Genomic DNA, 8536 nt, shown 5'->3' on the forward strand with positions numbered 1-8536 from the left:
ACTGTTCAAACAGTAGAGAGCCAGACTTTGCTGGTCTTTGAACAGCAAGTTAAACAGCTGCCCAGGTCAGATTCTTTTCTGGTCAAGCATGGAAAAGCAGTGATTTAGTAGGAGTGCAAAGATGTGGCTCACTTTTAGATAAAAAAAAAAAAAAAAGCAATTTAATCCTACAAATTAAAATCCTTCTTGCATTAACATCTTAGTTACTTGCATGAGTAACTAAGTAACTCTGGCCCTTCTGGAAAGTGTCAGGGAACATTTCTTGTTCTCCATGCAAAAGCTTTTGCTCATCCTGAAGCTGGTTCTCTCCAAAATACTCTGGTCATGCAATATTTATAGACCAGGAATTTTGGGGGAAATTGATGTACTTTTGGCTTTTCCATGTATCCTCTAGCAGTGCCTGGGAAGCAGCTCCCTCAGCACTGCAGGAAGAGCAGGCAAAGGAGCCTGAGAGGGTGTGCTGGAACTCCTTCCTGAGCTGTGGTGCCAGCCTGGGTGAGCTGGGCCAGGGAGCAGAGCTGGCCTGGGAGCCCATCCGCCTTCCCCCGCTGCCTGAGGGAAGCAGGGCAGGCACGAGGCTGCAGGGGGCCCAGGTGGATATGAGGTGTGGGAAAAGGTGGTGGTTGACTACTTGCAGCAAAGCTGAGTGTTTTTCAGGTCTCCTCCTCTCACCACAGCAAGGCAGGTGAGTCCTGTTAATCCTCTGCTTTTCCCTGCGGCTCGGCCTCGTGGAAGGCTGTGCCAGCCTCAGGTTATTGCCCTCGGCTCGGAGGGTCGGTCACACTGTGGCTGCTGCAGGTCAGTCCCTTACATGGGAGCTGCACTGTCCTGCTGTGCCCTGCTGTCCTCCTTGAGAGCAAGCCCCTCTTCCTTGCTCTGGATGAGTGAGGAGGAGGAGGGAGTCCCACAAGAAGAGACCAAACTAATTTCTTGGGAAGGAGGTAGGAGCAGCCCTGTCTCCTCTCTACGCAACGCTGGAGTCGCTTTCAATTCCGCCATGAGACAGCTCCGAGGGCCAGGCTGACCTGCAGCTACTCCCACCTCAGCAGTCTCTAGCCAGGCTCAAGGACAGCAGATGCGGTCTGTGAGGCAGGGAAAAAACCCCAGACCCCAAATCTGCTCATTGCCACAAGCCATCCTACAGCATCATCTCACAGCATGTGGGTCAGCTCAGTTCTCTGTCCTGGCTGGGAGCTACAGGGTCCACCAGGACCAGGTAAGTTCCTCGAGCTTTCTTTCTCCAGAGCAGGCGGGAGCACAGATCACTGAGCTGCTGGCGTGCCTGGGAATCGATCCCTCCGACAGCATGCCAATCTCGGTGGGGTACCTAGGCATGCTTTCAGAGGCTGGTGGGGAGGGAATTATTCAGACCACCCATCTTAGCTGGCTAAATTACCCTGGTAGTCTCTTCTAACTCCTTTTCCAGTCACGGATGAAAGGGAGGACAATTCAGAGTAAGGCTAATTTGGGTGCACTGAATGACCCTCTGCAGGAGCTTTGCTTTCCCTCCCTCGACTGCACAGGGAACCTGGGGAGACCAGCTGGTTACATTTAACTGCTAAATTGGTTGCCAAAAGATGGGTGGTGAGAATTCCTTGCAGTTTTCCCCTTTGCTGTGGACCACACTCTTCCCACCGCAGGATGCTCACTTGCTCTCTCCTGCAGATTTGGAGACGGCTCAGTGCAGTGGGATACAGGCCCCCAGGAGCCACCCCAAGACAAAAGCTGCATCACACCCCTTGGCAGGTACTGTATAACGCTGTGTGCAGGATTTCGTGGACTTCCTGCTTAAACAGGTTCTTTAAAGCAGCTTTGCTTATGGGAGCCTGTTTAACATCTTGCCTTGGTATAAGCCAAGTTTTACATATGTTCTGAAATTTGAAAAACAAAGTGAAATCTCCAGCAAAAATTGTAACTAGAGAGGGACAGATAAGAGAAAGAGACTTTTAAGTTCGCTCTGAATGTTACAAATGGAGAGGAAGGTAAGGCCATTCAAAATAAACCCTGCTGAGATTGCCCCTTCCTCTTTGCCTGATAAACCCATTAGAAATTAAAAGAAAAGCAGCCAAGATCATCAGGCTTCAGGATATCCATTAGCCCTCTTTTACATTTTAGAGCTTGTAACAGATGCAGACTGTGGGCTTTAGTCCCTTGTCTAATCAAAAAGCCCAGTTCTTATTCTAGAAGCTTAAAATACAAGTTTCTTCTGTATAAAAGCCAACAAGTGTAAGAATTCAAACCTGAAGCTAAACTACCAGGATTCTCAGGCTTCAGGATTATTTTATGCTCAAGAAGTGATCTTGCCTGGTAAATCACAGCGCTGTGGCACATCACACTTCCAAAGGCATTCGAAAAAACCAGTAGTTTATTAGTGTTTTTTCCCTTTTTGAGAAGACACTAGTGACTGTCTGGATTCCCTCCTGTTTTCTCAGTCCCCAAATGTTCATAACACCCTGTTGGGGAGGAATAATTCCCATCCAAGTTGTAAAACACACTTATAAGTAGATGGGAAAAGCATGAACAGAGCTGTAAAGAAAACAAAACCGCCAGGAACAAGATCTTATTTTGCATGCTTCTCACTGTTGTATTTTTGCCCCAATTAGCATATTTTAAAGACAAGCCTTTTTTAAAAAAAAATTCTGCTATCTGCCTGAACTGTTCTCAAGCTTTGAACTTTTTCATCCTTTCTATTGATTATGGCCAAGTGACCCATATTTAAAAAGCATTTACAATAAAATTATAGCACTTTCTTTTGTGCTGCCGGCTTTCCCAGTGAAAAGCTAAAATGTTTTAAAATTGCCACTTTTTGACAGAGGTAATGGCTGTAATATATTTAGTCTCTTCCCCCTTGTTGTGCTTAAAATGGCTATGCTAATAAAGGGCACAGCTGTCGATACTTTATGGCCTGCTGGGGGAAAGAGGGGGAACGAAGGCAAAAAACAGATTGACTGTGTGTCAACAAATGCAGCTGGGAAAGAAAAAAAGAAGCCCCTTGAAGGCCCCTGCAACTTAAAGTCCAAGATAAATGATGTCCCTATGCTTAAAAAAAAAAAAATGGAGGTTGGAATTCAATAAAGGGGAACTGAAAAGGAAACTGCTTAAAACTGAAAGCCTTTTCTCTGCCTCTAGACAGCTTACAAGAGAAATGAGCAAAACTGACCACAGAAAGAGGGTGAGCGGCCAAGAAAGAAAACAAAAGCCTATCCTGGAAAATATATTGCATCAAGGAATTATCTGAAGTGCACTGCGGCCGGCGGGCGGAGCGCGTACAGTTTAATGGAGATGCAGCAGCTTTTACTCGCCGCCGCCTTTGGGGAGCGGGCAGCTTTGTGCCCAGGGAGGGAACAGGGCAGCTGGAATTATTCATATCAAAGCAGTAAGAGTGGGACACAAGGGCAGTGGGGTGATGGTGGCTGTCCCTCCCTGGGGAGCCGGGCTGGGCTGTCCCCATGGCTCCTGCCCTGCCACTGAGACTGACGGCTTGGGGCTGCTCCCGAGGCACGGAGAGAGCAACAGCAGGGCTGGGAGGGGTGCAGGGATGGGCAGCTGGAATTAATGCAGTGAGGAAATGGCAATATTGGGTGCAAACCTGCAAGAATCAGGCAGTATTCATTCCCCAGGTCATAAGGCAGCTGGTTTGCATGGAGGCAAGCTCCTAACAAAATAACAAGTGGCAGGGAGCCATTTGTTCATTGTCATTTCTTGGACAATTATGGAAGATGAGGGCAGATTTTCCCAGCCTAAGGCAAAACGCCTCTGTAAGTGTGGCTTGTGTTTCCCAGAGGTATCCTGAGAGTATGGGCTGGCTGCACCAGTGCCACCAGAGCTGCTGTATCGACCTGCTGAGAACCAGGGCCCAGGCACTCCCACTGCCTGTTCTGGGCCTGGAAAGAGGCTTCCTGGAAAATAAACCCTTGGCAGCAGGCAGGGCCAGGAGAGCTGGTGAGCTTGCAAATAGCCTCTGCCTCTGCAGTGGGAGGGGATGCGGTCTGGGGTGGGATGTCCTGCTCTGAGGAGCTGTCTGCTCTTCTCTTTTACTTTCCCACTTCTGTCATTCTTTACTCCCACCACTTTTTTATTTATTTTTCATTCAAAGCCTTTTTTTCCTGATGTGTTGTTGCCATTCAAGAACATCTGGAAAAGGTAGTCAAATGGAAAAAAGAGTTCTCTGTTTTCTCAGTTTCTCAGTTTTTGTGTGTGTGTATGTATTCCCTTTAACCTCTGCAAATTCCGTAAAAATGGGAGGAAGGAAAAAATAAGTAACTGACGACAAGGTAAAATCAAGAAATTGAAAAAAATCCTGAAATGAAATGAAACAGTCATGTCAAATTTTTACTAAAGCAGCAGGACATTAAAATGGCATAGTGAGTTCTCATTTCCTTCTGTAATTGTTTGAAAGAGTTTTAAAAGGCCATAATTTTTACTATCCTTGCTAGATTTCACTTGGTAAAGCTCTTGCACCATTAGAGGTCAATACCTCCCAGTGATTTTGTGTTTGTGGGATGAACAGTTTGGCTTTGCTTTTCTCCAGAGAGGAATGGAATTTGGTATGGCTGATGTGCAAGAGGAAAAACTGGAAGGTAGCTGTGCCCAAGGACAGAAGAGTTAAGAGATTCCCCTACCCACAACTGGGACTTAGGGAAGCAAACCTCCTTGCCTGTGACAGTGACTCACTCTGTGGGTCCCACTGCTGCTTTGCAGTTGACAGCTGGGAAAAAACTGAGAAAAAGAGAAGAAAAATACCTGAACTCTGAGTGTGTGATACAACTGATGTGTCCACTGGTGTGGTTTGGGGTGGTTCCACAGGCAAAGGTTCCCCTGCAGCTGGTCTGAAGGTGGGAACACATGAGCCCTGCTGGACAAAGAGGTCATGTTATGCGAAGAAGTAATGCTAAAGTTGGTGTGGCACATGTAGCACGGCTGTAAAGTAACTCAGCAGTACCTGACCTGGAGCTGCTGTTGGAGAACATTCTCCAAAGGAAAACTTCCAACAGGTTTCTGGAAGACCCGTGGCCCTGGGGGACTCGATGTCCCACATAACCATGATTGGGAAACAGCCTGAAGGGGCTGGAGATATCCCAGAGCTGGTGTGTGCTGGTCAAAGCCAACGAGTTACACAGAGGCTGCATAGTCCCTGCACAGGGCGTGTGTGAAAGTGCCACTGGCCACAGGGAGCTGATCCCTGTGTACAGTGCTGCAGAGACCATGGCTGTGACCAGCTCCCTGCCCACAACCCACGGACCTGCAGAGGCCTGGAAAACCCAGGGCAGTGATTTACGATGGTGCTGCTCAGCACGCCCAGGGGAAGGCTGAGAGGAGGCTGTGTGAGAGCAGATGGTTTTGGCAACTTTTCCTTTGCAGACCAGCACAATTTTCCAGGGCAGATACAAGCCCGGGATAGTGGCTGTTGAGCTCACAGAGTTGCTTTGTTTAATTATCAATTGCAGTCTGTTTGATAGGGGCCTGGATACCCCAAGAGCCACCAAGAGCCAGAGGCTGACAATCACCAAGTATCTCTGTAGGAACAAGGTATGTAAAACTTTCATTTATCTAATGGAGCTGAAAAATACTCAAAATAGTATTTCATTGCATAATTGGGCATTGAAGTGACAGACTCTGAGCTTTGGTGAGCTTTGCTGTCATCTGAAGCTCTTTGGTTGGTCAACTTGCTTTGGTTGGTCAACCTGTGCAGCCCTGCCTGCTGGTGCCATGGGTGTTCCATGTGCTGTGAGGGGTCTGGAGACCCTCAAAATGTCTGTGTTTTGGAGCAGTTACTTCTAATGCACATTTTCATGTTAAAACCTTTCAGGTACCGTGTCTCCCATAGTCTTTCTAAACAAAAAAATCTCAGCCAGCAGTAGGTGAAACTTTACCTTTTGTTTTTAATATATATTTATAAATTCAGGCACCTTTGGATGTTGTCCTCATTTCTGGGTCTGTCAGTTTTAGGGGTGAAGGTTGTCAATACATTGTGTCTCAGCCAGGGCCTGACCTTTGGGGCTGGTGTTCTCTTATTTCCAACCCACGTGGTGTGTGGGTGCCTCTGCTTCCCTCCAGGCTCTGCTGCTCTCTGCTGGTCTCCTTCCACTGCACTTGGGTTTCTCAGAGGAGTCAAGTCACCTAAAATTTAAATAGAGGAGGCAGGGACAGGGGAGGAAAGGGTTCAAATGTGCCCTTTGCCTTTATAAAATGGGAAAAAGTGTTTGGGGTCAAGCTGGTACCTTCTTATATCAGGACCTGGGCACGGATTTGTAGGAAATGGGTTTTGCTGGGTCTTGTGTGCAGGAACAGAGGGTCTTTTTCAACAGTTTCTTCAGTAATTGTTTCATCCTTCTAACAACACCAGCACTGTGTGGAGGCACTTGTGTGCTTCCATGCTTTCCCTGTGTGCCTTCTGGTGGTTTTAAACCTGCTGGCCCGCTTGAAATGCGTCTGTCAGCACAGTGAGGGTGTCAGAGATACATCAATGCCACGTTTAATGGAAGTCTGTGCCCTAGAAGAAAAGAGAGGTGCAAAATAGGCCCTCTCTAAGGGAAGGGCTCCAGTGCATGCTTGCAGTTTGCTGCAGAATTTCCCATGCAAATACCCCAGCTCAGCCAGTCCCTGGGTCCCCATCAGACAAACATCTGCAGGAGGCCAGATGTTAACCCTTCCAACACACCACAGCAGTTTTTCTCTACTTCCTCCCTGCTCCTTCTCTTCTCCCTCTCCCTTCTCTCCCACAGAGACAGCCTCTGGCTTTACCTTGCCAGATGATGCTTAGAGGTGAGTTTAGGGATGCTCAGAGGACATCTGGGGGATGTGCTAGAGCTCAGGGCTGCACCTAAGGCAGGCATCTCCTGGCTTTTTTGCTCTAGAAAGCAGGTCAGCCCACCTGGGAGACCTGTTTTGGGAGGCATCACTCATCCTCCAGGGCTTCCCATCTCTACACTGACTCCAGAACAACCTGCAGCAGATCACAAACCTGTTTTTCAATCAAATCCTAGAGTTTAGTTTTAATACTGCCTCTAACTCTGGTAGTTAGATCCCGAGACCTGCTCCCAGCAGATGTTTCCCAGGTGAACGAGGAGGGGCTGATCTGCCCCACTGCAACCCCTGAGCTGCCTGGTGAGGTGTGAGATGCTGCAGCCAAGGAGCCCAGAGTGACTGTGCCACCCTTGCCCACACTGTGACCATGGCCACCCCGTGTTTCCAGCTGGGAAAGGAGCTCCCACACACAGCAACCTGAGAAACACACACACACACATGTGGGTGCCCGGGTGTATTTTTAGCTCTCCTGCCAACCCGTCAGAGTGAGTTATGAGATGGCTGAGAGGGATTTGGTCCAGATTTGTGTCTCTGCCACCAAGCCAGGCTGTGGACCAGCATCAGGCAGGCTTTTCCACCCTCAGCTTGCCCTTAGATGGGGACAAAGCAGCTGCAGGAGCAATTTGTGGTGTGAGTAACTGCAGCATGCAGCTCTGAAATACCTTCTGCTTGCAGACCCTTGTACTGCCCCAAAGGAATCTGAGCAGATTGTCAAGGGAGGATGTTACAGTGCAGGATCCCAGAGCTGTGAAAGGATTTAATCCAAACATTTGAAGGAGTCAGCCAGTTGGATCCTGACAGGAGGGACATTGGTGCAAAGCCCTTGCTGGGTCTCTGACGCCCAGAAATCTTCCTAACAATCCGTGTCATGAATGCTTTGGTGAGGAACCATATAAAAATTCCATAAGTATGTTATGCAATAAGATGTTTGGGGTCACAGGGGAGACCTTGCAAATCTAGCCACGAGGCATTTGCATGCAAAAAATAACAACATCTTTTTTAAAAAATTGTAGCTTCTTTCAGCTGCAACCTAAACTTTGCGCTAAGTTAAATCTCCCCAGCCCTGGTCTGATCCCTGTAGCCCCTCCAGGGTTTTCAATGCATCCAACAATGAAAGTGAAATCCAATCCCATCCAATTAGGGGAAAATGAATGGCTCATCTACAATAAATGGGCTCTGAATAACAATAAGCCAACAAGAGAGCAATGAACTGGAGACAGAGTACAATCTTCCTGAATGTTAATCGACAACTAACTCCACAAGCTTCTTAGAGGTGGAAAGAATTGGAGGAAAATAGATTAGGGAAGCTTTAGAGCACATTGCCTTTTAACTGCTTAGGCCTCACATTTTTACCTAAATACAAGAATGTTTCTAATGCTGCCTTTTGCAGGGTGAAGGGTGTGTGTGTGTGATGGGGGTGTTTGTTCTCAGAGTTAAATGTTTTCAATTTATTTATAATTTCACATGGTAAGTCCTACTGTATGGCCTCTAGTATTATTTCATTGTTTCATTTATCCAGAAGGCCGTTTTTAAAATTGCAAAGTAAAATGGCAAAAGCCTTGGAAAATGCTTTCTGTAGATCTGAGGAATGGGGCTGAATGAATCCAGGAGTTAGCCTGAGACTGAAGAGAAGCTGGAGAGGTGAAAGAGAAAGGATAAGGAAAACTCTGCAGTTCAGTGGTTAAGTGCTGTCTGTACTCACAGCTCCCCCAGTGCTGCTCGTTGGTCC

Source organism: Corvus hawaiiensis, chromosome 4, assembly GCF_020740725.1.
Source record: "Corvus hawaiiensis isolate bCorHaw1 chromosome 4, bCorHaw1.pri.cur, whole genome shotgun sequence".
Taxonomy (NCBI): domain Eukaryota; kingdom Metazoa; phylum Chordata; class Aves; order Passeriformes; family Corvidae; genus Corvus; species Corvus hawaiiensis.